The sequence below is a fragment of the Arvicanthis niloticus genome, chromosome 4 (assembly GCF_011762505.2).
Source record: "Arvicanthis niloticus isolate mArvNil1 chromosome 4, mArvNil1.pat.X, whole genome shotgun sequence".
NCBI classification, from domain to species: Eukaryota; Metazoa; Chordata; class Mammalia; order Rodentia; family Muridae; genus Arvicanthis; species Arvicanthis niloticus.
The window spans coordinates 1,378,164-1,400,011 of NC_047661.1; the positions used below are offsets into that span (position 1 = coordinate 1,378,164).

General features: G+C 42.4%; 1 protein-coding gene across 1 annotated transcript in view; it reads left to right on the plus strand.

Moving 5' to 3' along the window:
* Positions 1-21,848, plus strand: part of Fbxl13 (F-box and leucine rich repeat protein 13) — a 175,371-nt gene that overhangs the window by 36,201 nt on the left and 117,322 nt on the right. The window lies entirely within an intron of this gene.

Below are 21,848 nucleotides of genomic sequence, written 5' to 3' on the forward strand. Positions count from 1 at the left end.
CTTTCTATTGTAGTTCATATTTGTTTGTTATAGTTCTTTATATGTATTTTGGCAATATTAACCTTTTATCTAGAATATATTTGAATATTTCCCTCCATCACACTTAACATTATTTCTTTTGCCTCTAGAGTATTCTGATGTCAGGGAATTGAAAGCTTTAGGTAATGAAGTCTATCACTTTTTTGCCCTGATAGTTTCTCTGTGTCATGTCTTTCTTGTGGTTTTTTTTTTTTTTTTTTTTTTTTTTGAGTGATATTATCCTGTTGACACAGACATAGCTGTTTTTTCCTGTGATGTTTTTGCTAATATTTTTTTTTGTTTATCGGGGACCACTCTAAGGTTTATGTTACTTGTTCTAAGATATCCCAGATGACCTTCAGATGCATTCATTCCCCTTTGCCTATAACATAAGGACCTCCAGTAGCATGCTTTTCTTCTCCCTCCTGTGGTTTTAGTTTGTTGAAATAGGTCTGCTTCTATGTATAAATAGCGTTACAATTGTAAAATTGTGTTTGCTTTAAACATTATCACTCTCTGAGCCATTTTTACTTATGATCATCCAAGACTTAGAGAAAAGTTTCAGGTGCAGACAACGAGTTGTTTTTCTTGGAGAATGGGAGCCAGGCATTCTCTTAGTCAGTCATCGAGGTCCTCAGGCTTACCTCTATTTTCTTGGTTACCCCAATTATGTTCTAGCACTAAGACAAGTCCAGATTGTGTGCTGCAGGTGGTTGTCATGTCTCCTTGATTTCCTTCAGCCCAGAACAGTTCTATAGTCTGTAATTTTGGGGCCCTTGAGGTGGTCTCTTGAGGTTCCTTCTCTTCACTGTTGGGCATTTTGGCTAAGGTCATCCCCATTGAGTCCTGGGAGCTTCTCACATCCCTTTTGGGGCCCTTGGAATGAAATTTGGGCAAGTTTTATTATAGAGAATCTCTGAAATTTGGCTTGTTTTCTGTTTCCTCATGAGTTAATGCCTGCTGCATTTTTTTCATTAGAACACGCAGACCTGACTGTCTTGTGTGCTATTTTCGTTCCATCCTCTCTGAAGCACAGGGTTTGGTTTGGGCAGCTGTGCTCTCCCTGGCCTCCAACTGCCTTGGGCTCCACAATAGATCCCTCTTTCTCAGTTCACCTTCCTATTTGGATCCACTTTGGGCTCCTCTTCCTTGGGGACCACTTTCCTACCATTCTCTGGCTCCAAAACGTTGTGGTAGGCTGCATCCCTGAGCAGATACCTACTTTTCACTCACTTGAATTTATACCTAGACTCAGCTTATTTTTTGAAAAAAACTTTTTATTGATTCTTTGTGTTTCATATCATGCATCCCAATCCTTCTTATCTTCCTGTTCCCTCATATACTCCGTTGTATCCTTTCCCCCAAAATACAATACACATGCACACAAAGTCTCTCTCTCTCTCTCTCTCTCTCTCTCTCTCTCTCTCTCTCTCTCTCTCTCTCCCTTTCTCTCTCTCTTTCTGTCACACATACACACACACACACACACACACACACACACACACACACACACACACACACAAGTAAACCTCAAAACAAAGCATAGGGGAAAAAATCTCATCATGGAAGCTATAGTATGTCACAGTGTGTCCCACAGTCTATCCCTCTGTCCATACATCTTCACTTGCAAATGTTCACTGCAATGAGTCACTGGTTTGGTTTGAAGTCTCTGGCTTCTGTGACACCATCAATCCTGGACCTTCACTGTGCCTCTGGTTATCCTGTTGTTGCCCTGTGTCATAGAGATCCTGCAGCAGAACTGGCCCTTTCATGCATCCTAACCATTTATGGATGATATAGATTTCGGGGTGTTGGCCAAATCTAACCTCCCATATGTCCCACACATGTCTAGTGCTTAGAATTTCTTTTTTTAGGTTAATTTTAAGCTATTTTTAAAACTATAGCAAGAGAAAACTTGCCATATCTGTCTTTCTGTGTCTGATGTATGTAATTTAATGTGATGTACTACAGTTTTATCTATTTTGTTGTAGACAAGAGGATTTTATTCTTCTTCATGGCTGAATAATACTCTAGTGTATATCTATAACACTTTTTTTATCTATTCATCTGTGATGGTCACCTAGGCTGTGCTAAATCTTCACCATGTGAGTAGTACCACAATAAGCATAGAAATACAGGAATCTCTTTTGTTCTTTCATTCCATTTGAATATATACTCAAAAGTGTTATAGTGGGATCACATGGTAGTTTTATTTTTAAAAATGTTTCTAGATTTATTTTATTTTTATGGGTACTAGTATTTAGCCTGCATGTATGTATGTGTACAGTGTACATACCTTGTGCCCACAGAGTTCAGAAGAGGGCACTGAATCCCCTGGAGCTGGAGTTACAGATAGTTGAGAGCCATCATGTTGGTTGTGAGAATTGAACCTTGATTCTTTGTGTTCCTAATCACTGAGTGATCTCTGCAGCCCTGGTAACTCTGAGGAACTGCCGTATTGTCCTCATCATGACTGGACTGATTGACACACCTGCCAGCAGTGTTGGAGAGCTCCCCTTCTCCATGTTCTCAGCAAGAGATAGTGTATATACAGATGGTGTTGACAGTAGGGTAAGACAGCATCATCTCATTGTGGTCCTTATTTGTACTTTCCCAATGACTGACAGCAACTGAGCACTTTTTATATAGTTGTATCCATCTGTATTTCTTCTCTTGAGATAAACTTATTCAGATCATTTGTTCATTTAAAAACTAGACTACTTGTTCTTTGTTAATTTTGTAGGGAGAATCCTTTTATAGTTCACATACCAACTTTCTGTCAGATGAGGCAAATATTTTTCTCATTCTTGAGATTGATGCTTTATTGTTGATTGTTTTCTTTTCAATGCATTGTCCCTCTTTCAAAAATTGTTTATGCATGTATATTTCTATGTGAGTGTATTCCATGAGTGATGGATACACACGGAGGCCAGAAGAGGATGTCAGGTGTGTGTGTGTGTGTGTGTGTGTGTGTGTGTGTGTCCATGTGTAAGTGCCCATCCCCAGCTGGAGCTACAGTCCTCCTTGGGCACTTGCATGTCCACATGCACACACACACACACACACACACACACACACTGTCTTAGTGTTCTGTTGCTGTGAAGAGACAGCATGACTGTGGTGACTCTTAATTTGAGCTTGTTTATAGGTTTCAGCGGTTTATTCCATTATTGTCATGGTAGGAAGCATGATTACACACAGGGAGACATGGTACCAGTGAGTACATCTGAATTAGCAGGTGGTAGAAAAAAAGAGACACTGAGCCTGGCTTGAGCATTTGAAACCCCAAAGCCCACCTCAAGTGACACTCTTCCTCCAACAAGGTCACTCCTCCTAATAGTGCCACTTCCTAATGACCAAGCATTCAAATCCATGAGTCTCCGGGGGTCATTCCTATTCAAACAACCACACATGCATAAAAATAAAAGTGAAATTGTTAAGAAATATACAAACAAAGAAAAAATGTATAATGATGTATATGTATGAAAATGTTTTAATGAAAACCCTCAGTTTTATGCTAACTTAAAAAGTTACTAAATCCCCACAAGGATAATTTAAGGTTTGTAAATCTTAAAACAACACTACGTGTGATGTATTTTTAGAGATAGTCTCAAATTTTCCCCAATGAAGTAATTTTGTATGGGATATCCATTAAAATGGCAGGAAATAAGAGGGTAGATTTACCTAATACAGAATCTTGAGTTCATCTCAAGAGAAGAATAAAATTTTGACACCAATATATTGAACATCTGGGTTTGCTAATGTTATTCAATGAATAGAGTTGCAAAATTACCTTTTAAATCACTTATTAGCTGGGTATGGTGTCACACACTTTTGATCCTTGGAGTTGGAGGCAGACAGATCTCTGAGCTTGAGGCCAGCCTCATCTACATAGTAAGTTTTCAGGTTAGCCTATCTCAAAAACAAAAGTTAAACAAAATAACAACAAAAAAAAACCCTTAAAGTTGTTTAAAAAAAAATAGTATGAAACTTGATGACGTCTCTGGTTAACTAGTTCTTGGGAACGTGAACAAAAAAACCCATTGAGTTAAGCCTTAATTTAGAGATGTGTTTGTTTTAAAATGAATTCAGATATATGCCTACAGATTGCCTGTCTGTGAGGAGGAAAAGTTGAGAATAGTGATTGGGAAATACAATTTGAATTTATCTGGGAAATATGCAATTTTTAGGTCTAGTTTCATCAACTAGTGAAAACAAGTCAGGTTCTGTTCTGCATCACTTCCTAGGTATCATTTTCACTCATAAGGAATGCTGCTACTTTGACAGATGGCAGGGCTCACATACTATCAGTTAAACTGCTAGCCAAACTCAGAGCTAGTGGGAGGGCTGGCAGGGACCACTTTCCATGGAATGCAAGCATTTTGGCACACGGCACAGAGAAAAGTCTTATGTTGATGAATTTAGAGTTTGATTAACATAGCTAAGCAATGCAGCCTCTCAGTTAGCTAACAATGTAAACCTTGCCTTGTGGCTACCCTTCATCTTAGCTGTGACTTTTTGTGTGCAAAAGACTAAAGCATGTGGATTTGCAAAACCAGTTATAGAATCACCTTCAGATGTCATCTTCTCGATTGGGGGAAAAAAAAATCCTCTCTATCCTGGATAGCTATTAAAGCATCACCAGACTGTGGAAGAACCAGATAGTTTGGGCTTGATGGGTTAAATTACTTGGAATTGTAAAATCAAAAGAGTGTGTTCAAATCCATGTTTTGATAACCCCACGGGTCAGTCTGACCTTAACCAACCAAGCCGAAAGTGATTGCAGGTTCCATGGCTCTATACCTAATTGGCTCCAAATTTGTTTCCAAACCGAGTTGCTCTGTCAAGGAACTATGTGTTTGTTGGCTCGAACTGAGGTGTGGATGAGAAAAGCCGGTGATACAAAACATTTCTGGATTGCTTTTAGGAATAGCTTGTTTTGGTTGGAGCCGCCCTACCCGTGATCTCACTGTCATTGCTTCAGTGATGCAAGTTAAGAGTTTACAGGAGCCAGGCAGTGGTGGCGCACACCTTTAATCCCTGCACTTGGGAGGCAGAGGTAGGGAGATTTCTGATTTCAAGGCCAGCCTGGTCTACAGAGTGAGTTCCAGAACAGCAGGGGCTACACAGAGAAACCCTGTCTCCAAGAAACAAAACAAAACAAAACAAAACAAAAACAAGGGTTTACACGAGACTTTAAATTTTTCATGAGTTTCGTGGTTCCATTAACTTTATCAGGAACCATGTTTGCAGAAGTGATATGTCTTATGGGAGATGAAAAACCACAGAGAGGGAGGCAGCAGGGTGGGGATTGAAACGCTGTGTTCTACAATTGGGTGCCTGTGTCCTTGGCTGTGTGGCCCTGGGCTGCTAATCGTTATTTCTAAGTTATCTCTTTTGGAAAAAAAAGGATGGAACGAAGGTGGTGCTGGACAAGCAGGATGATACTCTCTATCTGCTCTTGCAGAGGGCGTTAGTATTCACGAAGTGTTGGAGCATGCTCGACACATGGTAAACTCTGTTACTGTTACTAACATGTTGAACTAATTGCTGACCTGAAGCCATTACGTGGAAAGTCAGAAGGACTGGACTTCAAACGGCTCTGCTGGTTCTCTTAGCTCACCGACTTCTCAGTCCCAAGTTTGAAAAGTCCTAGCAAAGAGCACACACTTGTATTTCCCGCTATGAAGTGAGTGTGGGTTGGGTGGTGTCTGAGATCACTTCTAGCTGAATGTGCTTGTAAATCTGCAATGGAAACATGAAGTGCAGGAGAGGAGAATGTTGGGAGGACAGAAGAAAGCAGAGAGGCGGCTTCATGTGTGTGCTCATCCTTGCCCAGAGCTATCCTCTACCACAACCTTAACTTAGCTGGAGCTCTCTCCATCTGTCAGCTACATGACACCATTAGAGAGGCTTTTCTGACCAGGACCACTGAAATCATTTGTGCTGTGAAGGCCTGGTATTCTCGGGAATACTTACAAGTGGAAAAAAAAAAAAAAAACAAACAAAAAAAACCAAAACTCCATTTTATACTCCCTCCAAGCATCCTGTGTCCTCTGCGGGTCTTGCCTCAGCACATCTTGTCTCAGCTGACATCACTCTGCCAGTCAGTCCAAGTCCGAGGAAGTGATAAGGAGTCTCCAGCACACCACCAGAAGTTTTTAAGTGTTTCTCTCTATGGAGTCCTGACAAATGGAGCTCAACTACACAATGTAAGGAGGACCGATACGTGTGTGTTGTTAGTGAATAATCCTTCATCATGTGTCCTAAACATCCTCTCACCTGTGTCTGCTTTAGTGAAACACTCCTTCATGTCTTTGCCTCAGCAAAACAGCATCCAACACAACTGACTTTTGGAAGAGCCCCTTAAGTTTCCACATCAGAACACAAAAGGATGCCTCCTGCTCTCCTTATTGGCTTTCCCAGTGCCAATAGCTATTTTGTTTCTTATAGCTCTGTGAGCTTTGTTCTATTTTAGCACCTTCTTGCCTCTAGGCTCTATTCTTCTGCTTTCCCCACTGAAACCTTTAGCTGCAGTTTTGCTGCGTTACTCTGCTATCCAAGTTCAAGGAATATTCTCTGACTGCATGGCTTTGCCCACCACAAGCTCTCTGTGTAGGATTCCTTTCTGCGGCTTCTGCGTCAGGCTTAGTCCTCCTCAGACCCAGCTTGGATGGGATTTCTCCCAATGAGCTTGCTGAGATCTGTTCTGTCTCCCAGTCCTTGTGCTCCCCACACTCACGCAGATGGGAGCGCTTTAAGACAGAGCTTTGATTGTTTCAAGTAAATCACCGTTGGATGCTCACTGCCTATTGGATTATGCTCCTTTCTTGAAATGTTCTCTTTTATTTATTTATTTTTAAATCCTTTATGCCCTGAGAATATCTAGTTCTATTCTCTGGAAGTTGGCTCTCTGTCTTCATGATATGTTGTTTCTTGCTCCCAGCCCTATGTCACTTGAGCTGTCTGTCTGTGCCCTCAGATTTTGACCCTTCCCTCTATGTTCTCTCTCGGTCATAGTAGCCACAGTGAGGCCTTTTCAATATGTATAATGACGGTGACATTGATTTCTAGCTCTACCAGCACACCAGAATTTTAAGTATTTCAATCTCCTAGAATGTGAGGCTCGACATAATCTAATATATAGCAGTATTTGATAAGTAAACCGATTTGTGCAGTAGAGGAATATAATTTTGGAATCACTGAATTTTAAATGGCAATAAAGAATTAAGTTAGAAAGTCCCAGAATGTTCTGCGCCCTTTTTTGAGTCCCCTTCGCCCGAGAAAGACACTCGTCAGGCAGTGTTCGGGTGGTTACTACAGTGAGGCTTTACTTCTTGTATAAGCAGAAGCGGAAAGACGGAAAGCCCGGAAAAGGCACTGCTTATATACACCCTAGAGTGACGTGTTCACTTCTGAATTGCTGTTCACTCCTCACCCCATATCACACCCCGGGATGGGCAGTGATTTGGAGCGCTTTTTGTCTTTTGCACCTGCGCAGTCAGTTGTTTACTAGTGGGAGGACAGGATGCCCGCGCCACCTTGGAATGGCGGAATGTATCACCGCTAACTGCAGCTTCCTACACCATAACTAGATGAAAATTTATAAGGTCACAGGATTTTACATAAAGGACGACTTTAGGCTTATATGTCCAACCTCCCTGCCAGGACAGTATCTTTACAGAACTTCCTCCTCATCGTTGTTTGGAACTAAGTATGAAGTAGAATGCTCAGATCTAGTTGATGAGACAATGTCTTAGAACCAGTGACAAAGATAGGACTTTATTCTTACTAAGTTCACAAATCAGACCTCACCCATTAGTCCCTGAACAGTGGAACACTTGCAGACTTCCCCAGAGCAGAACAGACACATTCATCCTGCATTCAGACCCAGAGCAGCATGGAGCAGGACCTGAGTTGGCCTTTTGCTTTCTAATCCTGTGTCCCATACTGTCTAATCAGGTACGCTCCTTTTGTTAGAGCTAGAGAGAGAGAGAGAGAAAGAGAGAGAGAGAGAGAGAGAGACAGAGAGAGAGAGAGAGAGAGAGAGAGAGAGAGAGAGAGAGAGACTGAACAGTTTCCAGATGGAGATAGGAGTCCAAAGAATGAAGTGTTTCTATTAAAAGCAATATTTGTGCAGCTTGGATCTGGTGTTTTCCAGGCTGGAGAGTCTGTTGACTAAAAGACATTCTGTTCCATTTTGGGGAGGATTAGATAATTAGAAAGTTGTTCTTTTATCAAAACAAATGAGGTACCTCTTCTGTGTGTTTGTCCCTGGTTCCTCTGCTGCATTCACGGGATTTAAACACGCCTACTAACTTCTTTTCCAGTTTCTTTTCCTTTCCACTTCCCAGTTCATTCAGTTGTTATGTGATAGTGTCTTTTCTCCTCCCCACTCTGTCTCCATCCCTGATGCTCTCTCAGCTGCCACCTTTTAAGGATTTTAAGAATTATGAATAAGAATGTGTTCATTCCTCATAATGTTGGTTGGGCTGTATGTATCCCTCCCCATTTTGAGCTGGCCGAACCTTCTGAAGGTCAGGGGAGGTGATTCCTAGATAATAGCTTACCCAGATCACTTTTGCACATACAGTGAACTCCATCTGTCATGGCCCTATTGTGAGAGGGAACTACACCTAACAACAGAAATGTAACCCCATAATGTATTACACAGCACAGAGTCAGAATCAGGGAAAAAGCAGCATCCTTGGGTGTCTCTTGGGTGCCAAGGTTGAACTTAATCATCTTATATGGGAAACACGCTCCTCAGTTGGAGATGCTCGACAACTTAAGCTGCAGCATCCATCCTGGCTTGCTTTCTTGTGGAGGAATGCCTCATAATGCTGTTTCCAAGATGACGCTCTTTGGTGGCACAGTTCTGAGTAAAGGGCACACTGTGCTGTTCTCAGGCTCCGTGTCACGCTGGCTAAATGAATGCACACCATTTTACCCTGCAGTCTCCTTCCCCGTTGCTTTGGTGTTCTTCTTTCTCTGCAGTGTTGCTGTCCTGTTCATTCTGCTTTTGTACGAGTTTTCTAACTGATTTTCCAGTTCCATCACTATAAACTCCATCCCTCTTCCAAGCCATGCTTCACACTCAATATGGCCCAGAGCTAGAACAAGAACATGCCAAGTATGATGGGATTCATGTAGCATCAGCACCAATCTCATCCTCAAAACAGACACTCCCACAGCCCAGCTGGACCTCAACTGAGGCTCTGTGAGTGGGCGACACCTCTGTAGCTCTACTGACATTTCTGTGGTTTGATGTGACATGATGGCCCTTTCTTTACCGCCATAACTCACCATCAGTGACAATACTTCCTCTGTCTCTCAGCCACTTCAGTGCTAACCCGTCCTCATTGCCTCTTGTGTGGGTGCTTGTAAGTGCTTCCCAGTGCTCCTCCAGTCTCACTCCTTCCCCAGTCTGTGAGCAACTTCAGTGCTGCTGCTGTGTTGCTGAGACTCAACTCCAAGCATCTCTAGACACCTTTCAGTTTTGATACTTAGGATCAATGGTCAATCAGCGTCTGCTGGGTAGGTCGTCTTGGTGTTCCGCAGCATCTGCCACCCACCATGTCCAACTTGGAGACATCACTTGCTCATCCCTATAACAGCGTTACTATTCCTCCATACTCCCATTCTTCCCTTGGTAAATGGTGCTGTCACTCAAATCAGAACAGTGAGGGCTACCCCAGACTTCTTATTTACATACGGATTTAAATATAAACTGTTTTTTGTTTTTTATTATTTTATAATGTGTGTGTATGTGTGTGTGTGTGTGGTGGGGTGAAACTGGAAAATTACCATGCCATAGCATGAATGTGGAGGTCAGGGGCAATTTTATTGTAGGTTCTTCCTTTCTACCTTTACATGTGTTCCAGCGTGCACGAGTATAGGGGAGCAAGTAAAAATATTTGTATGGAAACAAAGGACATTAGAATGGATGATGCGTGTGGTGTGTCAGTGGAAATTGTGTGTGTGTGTGTGTGTGTGAGAGTGTTTATTTTTTAAAAAATACATACAGCTAATTGTATAGGTAGGGCAAGGAGAGAGAAATCCACTGAAGTTCATGCAGAGTAGATTCTGAGCCACAGTAGGAAGAGTGGGAGGACCAACTGTTAAGCAGCCAGAATCTTTCCAGTCTGCTACCTAATGCCCTTAGCCCAGAGTGGGGCTCATGTGTGCCTCACTGATTTTTATCAGCGGTTTGAGTTCCTGGGTCTCACCTACCAACCTACAGTATTTCCAGATTCTAGACTCTGTTGATCAGATTGATATTGATAAGCTTTTTTTTTTTTCTTCCCTGTAAGGAGCCAGGACAGATGATAAATAATTTCAACTCCACGCACCAAAAGACAGTCCCTCCTGAGCAAGTTGTAGTCTCCAAAAGTGACTGTTTTCTTTTAAACATTAATAAAAGTATTCTCTTCCTGGTCATTGGCAAGTATAAAGTGTTTTGGGCCATGTGTGGTGGTGCAAGTTTCTAATCCCAGCATTCAGGAGGAGAAGGCCAGAAGTTCAGGAGTTCAAAGTCATTTTTAACTACTTAGCGTTATCGGTTCTCAACCTGGAGGTTGAATGACTGTTTCACAGGGGTCCCCTAAGACCATTGGAAAACACATATATTTACATTACTGCAGGGGTCCAGCTTCAACACAGGATTGGGGTTCTCAACTGGAAGCAGAGATATCTGGAGGGCTCATAAGAAAACATACAGGCAACTTTTGGGGGTACAAGTTGACAAGAAAGTTTCAAGGCTTGAGGTTGCACTTTCTCTCAGCTCTCTCCTTGGGCCTCACACCTCACACCTCACACACACCTCATACTTTATACCTCACACACACCTCATACCTCACACCTCACACACACCTCACACATACCTCATACCTCACACCTCACACACACCTCCATGCACTCTCTTTTCTCTCTCACAACACTCCCTCACCTTTAACTTGCCCCAGCCTTTTATTGTTACTCGAAAAAGCAGGTAGAAAGAGAGACATTGTGCAATCATTACCAAATGTGTCAAGTTCAAAAGAATGATCATATCTCAAAAATAATTTAGAATTACAGTTGTTCCCCAACATTTCAAGCCTCCCACACTCTCAAAATCATGGCCAAAATAATAATTGCAAACTTATCATTTAAACTTTAACTTTTGACTTATACTTTAGGGCTCAGAGCTCCGAGGTCAGCTATGTGGTTTCCTGTGAAGCTCTATGATAAGTGACATGGGCAAAGCTGCCGGTCAGTGGCCAGAAAGAGCCAAGTTAACCCTAAACTCAGCAACTTCGCTAGCTTCTGCTTCTGCAGGTTGCACACAATGACTCTCCTAAGAGTCCTAGTGCTTTAATTTCGTTTTACCAGTATAAGATTTTATGTATTCTATACTTGTTTACTCACACACTTCCAAAAGAGACCAGGAACCACTCGCAAATGTGCAAAACTCACTTCATAGCGTCAATAGCTTTCTCCTTTCTCAGGGTCCCAATATTGGCTCTACTTCCTTTTCTTAATGTATTTCTAAACATAATTTCTTCAAAATTTCTTTGCAAGTAAAACATTAATCTGAAACTACCATTGTGCAGTTATTCCACTGTCCCTGAAATGAGAGCCCACAGCATGCACCGGGGCCATTTGGACTGTGCTGTGCCCTGTGCCTCAATTTTTGATTGTTTAAGAATCATTACATCAAGGAACATCCAGTTTCACAGAATTCTCAAGAGTAGGAGGAGAAAGAAATAGAAAAGTCAGATATAATAGAATAATTACGCACACCAAGGCCGACTGAAAAGCAGTCACACACAAATGAAATCTATACAGCCACTGTCCAGGACTAAGGTCAGGAGAAATGGGAACAACTATTTTTTACAAACAAGCTGCCCATAGGCTTCTGAGATGTCACCATCCAGGCCTGCTGGGAGCAGTTTCATATTTCTGATGGCCAGGTACCCTGAAAGGATTTGTCTCCTGCTTCTCAGGGTCCCAGGCACCATTTATGGTATGCTGTCCCCAGCACATTTTGACTCATATAACAATAGCAAAATTCCAGTTACAGAGTAGCAATGAAGGTAATTTCATGCTTGGGGGTCACCACAACATGAGAAACTGTAGATCACTACATTAAGATTGAAACCCACTGACTTAGCAAGTTCAAGGCTATCGTAGGCTGCATGCCACACTGTCTCAAAAAGAAGAAAGGCAAAAATATTCTTGTTTTAAGATCCATACAAGAACAGTTGGAGCAGCTGTGGTGAGACTAGTCTGAGCCAGGCTCAGTCTAGCCAGGCTATAGTCTGCCCACCCTGCTGCCAGCTTCCCCACCCCTAGAGGCCCATGCTGAGCACAGCCTGGAACCTCTTGGGAACCTATCCTGCTAGGTCTGACTTCTGTAAGAGCCTCGAGAGCCACCCAAGCTGTCAGCCCTATCCTCCGATTTCCACCCATGCCCAGAGGGCCGCCCATGTCATTACAACAACCCCCAGGAGCCATGTTTAGAAAACTCCCCAAAGATCTTCTTTGAAACTCTGTATTCATCTCAAAGGAGTGTTTTCATAATTCCCAGAGAGTTAAAAATAGATTTCTGTTAAATGTTGAATGTATTCAAACACTGCTTGTACTGTGAGGCAGCTTAGATGGGTGTCTAAATGTCACCGCAGTGCCTGTGGGTCGGAGAAAATCAGTAAGCAGCACCTTCTATGGCCTCTGCATTAGCTCTTGTCCCCAGGTTCCAGCCCTGCTGGACTTCCTGTCCTGACTTCCTTGAACAGTTATGGTTCTTAGTCTGGTGCCATAACCTTTGTCATTCTGAAGGGCCTGGGTCATTTGGAGTTCTTTTTAGATTGGGTCCTTGTAGTTGCAGGGCATGGTGAGGCTGGAGATGGCCACAGATGTGATGTGTTCCTGATATACTCCTCTTTACATTCCTCACTGAAGGTCAGGCCACCTTTCCCTTGATAGCTACGGCAGCAGTGCAGTAACTCCCTCCTTGCCTGCGGACGCAGAGATGCAGCGTGTGGTAGTCAGCATAGTTTCTGCATGGGAGCATTCCTTGCTTTGGGACTGAGATCCATAGGCAAGTCTGCAGCATCAGATCATAAGAACAGGAGGCAAAATATTTGCTAGTTGGTTACAAAGGGGGAAGTAATGTTATCATCTCCATCCCTGACCGCTGTGCCAGTGAACCCTGACTGTGGCAGAAATACATATCACACTCAGTCTCAGCACTGACCCACACCACATGGGGTCTTTTAGAGAACCTTGACTAGGTGTTGTCACCCAGTCTCCACTCCCATTGCATCCAGCCAGCTGCTTCAGGGGGGTGGAGAATATGGAAAGACCACGACTCTTAAGAACACAGGGCACTGAAGCATTTCCTTTTGCTGTGAAGTTAATTCCATGACCAGAAACAATGCTTAGTAGTCATTGAAATTCTGGGAATGCCCAACTCCTGTATAATACTCAAGGCTCTTTCCAGTGGTCTTTTTCATAATTTTAAATGCTTCCCAGGGAAAGAAACCTGCTCACAATTTTCCTATGTTTTTACTTAGGTGATCTATCCTTCATAGATAGCAGCCATTCAATTCCTGGCTGCATTTGCTAGGCAAATGATGTCTTATGATGCCTTATGATGTCTTTCTGGCATCCAGTATAAGCCCTCCAGCCCTTCATTATACAAGGAATTCCATCCTTCACCCTGTTAATCACCACAATCATTCCTTCTGGACTCCCCTCTGGGGTTCCTGGGCTCTCTTCTACTTGACCACTTTTCTGTTTACTTAATCTCTAACCTTACTCAGCCCCCACCCCAGTTCAGCTATTTGGCTTCCTACATCCCATGCTGTGCCTTCACCATCTAGGATGAAACCATCTCCTTCTACTGGATGCAGATGTTAATCCTACACAGTCTCCATAGTGACGATCCCATCTGCTCACTTTGGCCTTCATACCCTTATCCATTGCCAGTGCCCTCTCCACCCAGCCCCACCTCGTGGAAGGGGCAGGGACACGTGTCTTCTCATCGTTGCTCTCATCCTGGAATATCCAGAGACTGTGGTTTAGGCTGTGGCACCTGACATGCTGTGGGCTTGAACTGACATTTTAATCTTTTGTTACAACTTGCTTCCTATCCATCAACATAAAGGGGGCTTTTCCGTGTCTTCCTCCTTGAGGTTCTTGGTGGCAGAAGTCATGTAGACTTACCTACTTGGTCACTGGATCCAACTGTGAGAGAGAACTTCTGCTTGGCTAAAGGAAAATATACCTTCCACAAGATTCCACCTTCCCCACTTTTTTTAATCTTCCTTTTCATATTTTATGAGCCTTAAGAAATTAATGGGACCCCTCCATCAATCTGACTGGTTCCTGCAGGACTTGGCTGGTACACATGTCTATACTTTGTTGGTTAGATTGTCATCTTGACACAAGCTATATTCATCTGGGATGAAGGAATCTTGATGGAGGGCACAAGCAGTGCTCCTCCATGGTCTCTGCTTCAGTTCCTGCTTCCCTTTAGTGATGTTCTGCGATGGGACATGGAAGTCAAATTCCCGCTAAAGTTTCTCTTCTTTGGCAGCAGTGGAAGGCAAGCTGTGGTAAATACTCAGTACTACCCTCTTGCTGAGGAGGCATTCTGGATGTTATCTGTTGGTGTCCATAGTCCCATGATTCCGAGACACATAAATTATGCCTGATATTTGTACTGTACCCCCATCTACAGTGCCAGTCACATCTGGATTTGTTTCACAAGCAAGAATTTTTCATGCACTATGCATTAGTAACCAGGCAGTCTAACAGATAGGGAGGGGTTCTGGTACCGCCAGAGAGCGGATCCGTCCTGAAGTCCTCTTATGAGCTGGCTTCTACAATGTCAGTGTATGGGAACTCTCTCTGCTCAGCATCTCCCAGTTCTTGCTGGTCTCTTGGGGAACACATGGGCTAATACTCTGATATCAGGCTATGGGAGAAGAGAGTTAGTTTTTATGAACACCACATATTCTTTTCACATGGAAAGTATGTCATCTTTTAGTAGAGTATCATAGAATCTTAATCTTGGAGCTTCTGATCTAAAAGGCACTGGGGTCTTTCTTTACAAAGAGCCAAAGCCCAAGGACCTTGCTTTTGTCATTTAAAGTCAAATATCTGGTATGTTTCTGGGGCTTCTGTGTATAGCCAACACTCTACGAACTGCCGGTGAGCAGAACACCCTCGTTATCTTCTAGGAGCTTCAGGCTCGCCCACACAAGTCAGGAGGGAGGAGAGGGCTGCAGGTTTGAAGAGGCTCAGGCTCTTGGTTAACTCTTATAGCTGCCTCTGTAACCTTAACTTGGATCAATGTCCCCTCAGTTTCTGGGGTGCTGGCTTCCTTGTACCTACAGTCTCTTTTTTTGTTGTTGTTGTGGTTCTCCTCTTACTCAGGAGTTTCTCCTCTCATGTTCTGTTTTCTTGATATGTCCCACCATTTCTACTGAGATGGGCCCTTCCAGTCCACTTTCTCACTCCATTTTTAATGGATCTCTGGATGCTCTATTGTTTCCTGAGACCCACAGTCCCCAGGCACAGAGCAGTCGCTGAGTTGTTAACAGAATCGATAGCCTCCTATCTCATAGACTTTAAGTGGTGTACAGTTTTCTTAAAACCCCTCTTTTTCTCTCTGCCACATCTTGTCACTTTTCTGGCTTACATGATATAATCCAACTGCTGATTATCTGTGGAACTAAGTTGGAAAGTCTAGTTCCTCGCCCTGACATTCTTCCCGGGAGCTATATTGGGAGCAGCCAGTGTTGCATGTGGAATTAACTTCTAGAATTTCCAACTTTATATATTATGTAATGATGGCCCCATCCCTTAGGAGAAAGTAGAGAAAGGTTTGTGGTAACAAGTGGTAAAGCCTGAAATAACTGATTCCATATTCCAGTGTGGACCCCCTCTTCTTTTCAGATATCCCTGGGCAACTCTGTACAGAATTAATGAGGTGTGGCATTGTAAAATAGTCACCTAATAGGTAAATGTTACATGAGCTAATGAGTGAGTAATGCCCTACACACTAGGACAAGTATCAAACGCACACACACTAGGAAAGGCATTATAAAGTCTTCTTTACTAGGTAAGCAACTATGTACAAAAAGTACAGCATTTATGTAAAAATCCAAATCCATTCATGCAATAATTGAACATCCAAATGATGCATAGAATCCATTTAGATGTGGTGTGTTTTGCTATCATTGTTGCTGTAATTAATATCCTATTAGAACTTATAGTTGAGAATGATTTAATCCTAAAATGTGGATAAAATAAGCTTTTCAAGTTTACTAATGAAAATCAGATAGCAACGAGGCTTGAGAGGAATCCCAGTTGATAAAGGGCTTGGTGTACAAGCATTAAGACCGGCGTTTAGATCCTTAGCACCCACTCAGCTAGCCAAGTGTGTAGTGTGCGTCTGCAACCCAGTTCTGGGGACCAAAGATGGGCAGATCCTAGGGACGAATTAGCCACGCTGTCTAGACAAAGTGGAAACTTCTAAGTTCATTGAAAGGCTCTGTCATCAGTAAGTAAATAAATGTGGAGAAGCAGTTGAGGAAGATATCCTAATATCAATCCTGCCTCTACATGTGCCTACATGGGCAAGACCACACACACACACACACACACACACACACACACACACGTATACCAATGACACAGAGGCAATACATAAACAAAATGTGACGGTTTTATCTTCTTTCCCACATTTAGATATGTGGAAGTTTTACATTTTGATGAACTCTGATTTATCTTTTCCTGTGTTGCTTGTGCTTGTGAATTGCAGGACTTACCTTTCTATTTTCTCCTAAGAATTCTATAGTTTTAGTTCTTATTTTCAGGTCTTTGATCCATTTGGAGTAATTTTTTTTATTATGGAAGTAGATACAAAAGAGTGTCTTCTATCCATTTTTTATATTTGGGTGCCCAGCTTAAGGAGAAACTGTTCTTCCATGGTAGAATGGTTTGGTCCAGCCATAGATGGATGCATCTATTTCTGAACTCTCCATCCCATGGGCTGTATGCCTGTTCTGTGACTTAGTGTTTTGATTTTTACAGCTTTGTAGTAAGTATGAAGTCAGGAAATGTGACCCTTCCAACAGTTATTTTTAGAAGTTGTTTTGAGATTTTCCACAATTACACACAAATTTGAAGACTAGCTTTCATTTTTACAAAAGAGGAGCCTTCGGAAATTTGACAGAATTGATTGAATCTGTAGACTTTAGGTAGAACTGACACTTTGGCATTTTTACTGTTCGTAGTGTCTTTGGTGGGATTTATCTTGTAAGGTCTCAATTGTGTGTATTTAGTGTTTACATCATGGGCAGTTGTAAAAACCTGGTTTAGTTCCTCTTACTGTTACTGTGTCTTACAATTCACAGACATGGAATGTTGTTCTGTTTATTCCATCATCTCCAGTTCCTGTCAACATGGTATTCTCACGTTGGGTGTGAGGGCTACCCTTTCACCTCCTTAGTTGAAATTATTCCTATGTATTTTATTCAAAAGTGAGACCCTAAGCTTCTTCAGACATGCAAGGAAATCTAATGAGTAGCAGTGTGCTCACCCCCTGGAGTAGTCAGTAAGTGTAACGTGGGATTAAAGTCTCCTGATGGCCTTTCTTCCCTGCCTTCTTGAATTAGCGTTTGCTGTTCCACAGGACAATAGGCAGACCCTCCCAAGTATGTCTCTGTCCTAATCTTGAGAACCTTTGAATGAGCCACCTTACATGGCACAATAATTTTTTTTCAAGTGTGATTAAGGGTCTCAAGATGTGGCATTTAACCTGGATTATCAGGACACCTCCCTTGAAATGTCAGGATAATTTTTAAAAAAGGAGAGAATCCGGGTATCTTACAATAATGCTTTCCAAGGGTCAGGTCTCTGACTTTCATGACCCAGAGATATAAGTTACCCAGAGCCTTTCTACAGGGTAGCCATGTGACTTATGGGAGAAAAGAAGTTTATTTATTTATCCATTCATTCACTTATTGAAAGAAAGGTGTCTTGATAAACAACCGAGGTCCTGAAACTCACAATCCTCTGGATTACAAAGCCTCTGGAAGTAATGTGATGGCAGATATGTGCCTGTAATGTGATGGCAGATATGTGCCTGTTATGTGATGGCAGATATGTGCCTGTTATGTGATGGCAGATATGTGCCTGTAATGTGATGGCAGATATGTGCCTGTAAATCCAGTTCATTGTACTTTTGGAATAGATCAGTTACCCAGGTACAAATTTTTAAAAATTTAATCAATTTTTTAAATTTTAATTTTTAAAAATTTTGTAATTATTTATGTACAGAAAACTTAGTGTACATTTTTTTTTTTTTTTTTTTTTTTTTTTTTTTTGGTTTTTCAAGACAGGGTTTCTCTGTGTAGCCCTGGCTGTCCTGGAACTCACTCTGTAGATCAGGCTGACCTCGAACTCAGAAATCCTCCTGCCTCTGCCTCCCAAGTGCTGGGATTAAAGGCGTGCGCCACCGCCACCCGGCTTAGTGTACAATTTTTTAACCCAGTTTAGAGGTGAGTTCTTTAGCCTTTGCCTTCTCCAGCTTGGCAATGCGAGCCACAGACTTAGGACCCAGGACGTTGCCTCCCCAGTGGCGGTGGATCTCGTCATATCTGTCATTGTAATTGGTCCTAATCGCTTCCACCAGCTTAGCCAGAGCACCCTTGTCTTCCGAGTTAACCTGTGTGAAGGCAACAGTGGCGCATGTCTTCCTGTGGACCAGGCGCTCCAGCCTGGCGTTTCCCTTGATGATGCAGTAAGGCACCGCCATCTTTCGACACAGGGCAGGCAGGAAAACCACCAGCTCAATGGGGTCTACATCATGGGCAATCACCACCAGCTGAGCCTTCTTGTTCTCCACCAAGGTGGTGACTGTATTGACTCCTGCTCGGAGTTGGGACTTCCCCTTTGACAGCAGCTTTCTTCTCAGCACGGGCCAGTAGCCTTTGCTTCTTCTCTTGCTTTGTCTCTGGCCTGTACTTGTGAGCAAGCTTAAGCAGCTGAGTTTGCTTGTCCAGGGCCTAGGTGAACTGGTTAATGGCAGGAGCTACTTTGAGCCCTTATAAAGTATGGCTCTTTGCTGCTGCAGCCTGATGTAGCAAAACGTGTTAGATTTCTTTTGGGCTGGATGTCCTGCCCAATGCTGAAGTTCTTGGGCCTTTTCTCGAACAAAGGATTGGCTACCTTTTTGGCCTCCCGTTTCTTGAAGATGGCAGGGGCCAGACCCACCTTCTTCCCCTTGGCCTTATTTCCTTTGGGCATCTTGTTCGGCTGGAGGAGAGAGAAAGAAGAGGGAATTGTCCCAGGTACAGATTTGATCCTGGGGGTTTGTTGACAGTAAAATGCTCTTTAAGGGCTGGCTGAACTGTCTCACCTCTTCCCATGAGCTTCCCACATCTTGCTAGCCAGGGCCTTTCCCAGAAGAGCTCAGAGATGTGGAGAGATTGATTTTCTCACCCACATCTACTAGATACTGATGTGTTATCATCATGAGTCAATCAGGTTTTCCTGGTGGCTCTGCGGCCATGTTGCTGGGCACTTACCCGTTGTTGGACATCTCTAGTAAAGTGTCTGGATAATTGCATTTATTAGTTAAAGTAATTCTTTTCATAAGAGTTTAAAATTTACCTAAATTATAGTAGTAAGCAAAATGAATAAAAATGAAAGAACTGATAGCTATGTTAATACCCAGGGAAAATATCAGAGCCAAAAGAATTACTAAGCTGTGACTTTTGTCTTCTAACTGGTAAATTTTCAAAAACTGATTGTGACTTTTTCTGGGTGTAGTGATATCAGCATGCCTATAATCCCAGCACTGGGGAGTCTGAGATAGGAAGATCAGGAATGGCTAGCCTCAACTACGTAAGACTCTGTTTAGAAAAAAAAAAAACACATGTGACTATTGATATACTTAAGTTCTTATTTCATTTTATATGTAGTCATATTTTAAAGACTTTTTCTTCTTGCCTTTTTAAAAAGCGACTTTTAACATTTCCCTATTTTCATGTTTAACATTTTTCTACTTTCATGTTTAGAAAATATACAATATTTTCCTGCAGTTTCACTGATTACTCTTATTTTTAAAACATGTGCTTTTAAAAATATAATTGTGTTCTTTGAAATTTCTTACATATATGTAATGTGTTCTCGTACTCTCTCCCTACTTTCACCTTCTCCTGTCTCCCTTCTGTCCCTACTAACCGTGCTCTCAATATCTCTGCCAAATGCCGTCTCCAGATTAAGGACTTTTGTCTTTGTTTTGTGACTTGCTTAGTTTAACCAGAGACATTTGTGTGAGCACTAGGTTGGAACCATCAATAATGAGGCCTCTAGTGGACACATCTGAAGACCATGACTCCCTCTCTCCCTGAGTATATCAGTAGCAAATTGTTCAGCAGTTAAGGGAGGTGCCCTGAACTGTTCTGCCCTTGTCTAGGTGTTGACAGGCCCATTTTTGTGCAGACCCAGCACCAACATCTCCAGCTGCGGTGCATCCTGCCGGCTAGAGTCAGTTATTCACTACCTTTTCCTGTCTTCCAGCTCTTGCATTCCCCCAGCCTGTCTTCTGCAGTGTCCTCTGTGAGCATGGTATAAATACTCTGACTAGGGATAGGCCCTCGGCCATCTCATATTCTCATCGCTATGAAATCTCTGCGCTCACCAGTGTTCCTTAGAAAGAGAGGATGCTCTGATTAAGGCCAAGAGTAGCTGTAAAGTTTGGGCTTTTCTATACCTGCTCTTGTTCCTGAATAATGACACGAAGACCTTTATGTTTATTAAAATGCTTCAAGCACTACAGCTGGGCAGATTCTGATCTATTGTAACCCAACTATGCTGTTCTGGCCTACTTCTGAGCCATGAGGGGTCACCTGCTGTCTTAGTCTCACTTTGGCCTGTCTTCTCCTGGTGGACTCCCTGGTCTCTTCCACAGAAGTCCTGCCTGTCTCTGGGCACAGAAGTCCTGCCTTCTTCTCTCCTGCCAGCTATAGTCTGATCAGTTCTTTATTGACCAATCAGAAGACAATGGAGAACAATGTTTTACAAAAACAAAAGCCCAAAACCAACCAAACAACAACAACAAAAACCGTGAGTCAGGAAATGCTTCATAATAAGGACAATAGCAAATCCAGGCTGCATCCTCGTTTCTGTGTACAGAAATTAGCATTTGAATACATAGTGCACAAAAATATCCCCCTGCAAGCAGCATTGTCTATGAGTGTAAATATAAACACGGAGAAGGCAGTTTGAAAAGTATGGAATGCTTCATGAGTTTTCCTGTCCTTCTCACTCAAGGGCCATGCTTCTTTGTATTGTTTAAACTGAAGCCAGCACAACATGTACACTGTTTAGGCAATACCAATGTGAATGAATAGGTATTTTTTTTTCCTGAACAAAAACCGAATTTAGGATATTTTAGTCCTGATTACTCTCTTCTGGCTTAGGTTATTACCATCTAGTGTTTAGTGTCTTTAAAATTTGAGAGTGCAGGTGCTGATGCTGCCAGAAGAGGGCAGTGGATGCCATAGAATGGATGTTACTGGCAGTTGTAAGCCAGCCAAATTGGGTCCTCTATAGAGGCGAAGCATTCTTAACTGCTGAGCAGTCTCATCGAATGTTTAAGTTATACTACTGTTTTACAAGGTTAGTGTGGTTAGCTATATACTTGTTAGATTTTTCGGAAGTTTTCTTTGTGGAGGTTCTAAGTGGGGGCGAAATGAAACTTTGTTTTAGATTGTGTACTTAATGATCATTCTTGGGTTGTAATTTACCATTATGTTTTATGTAGCACCTGA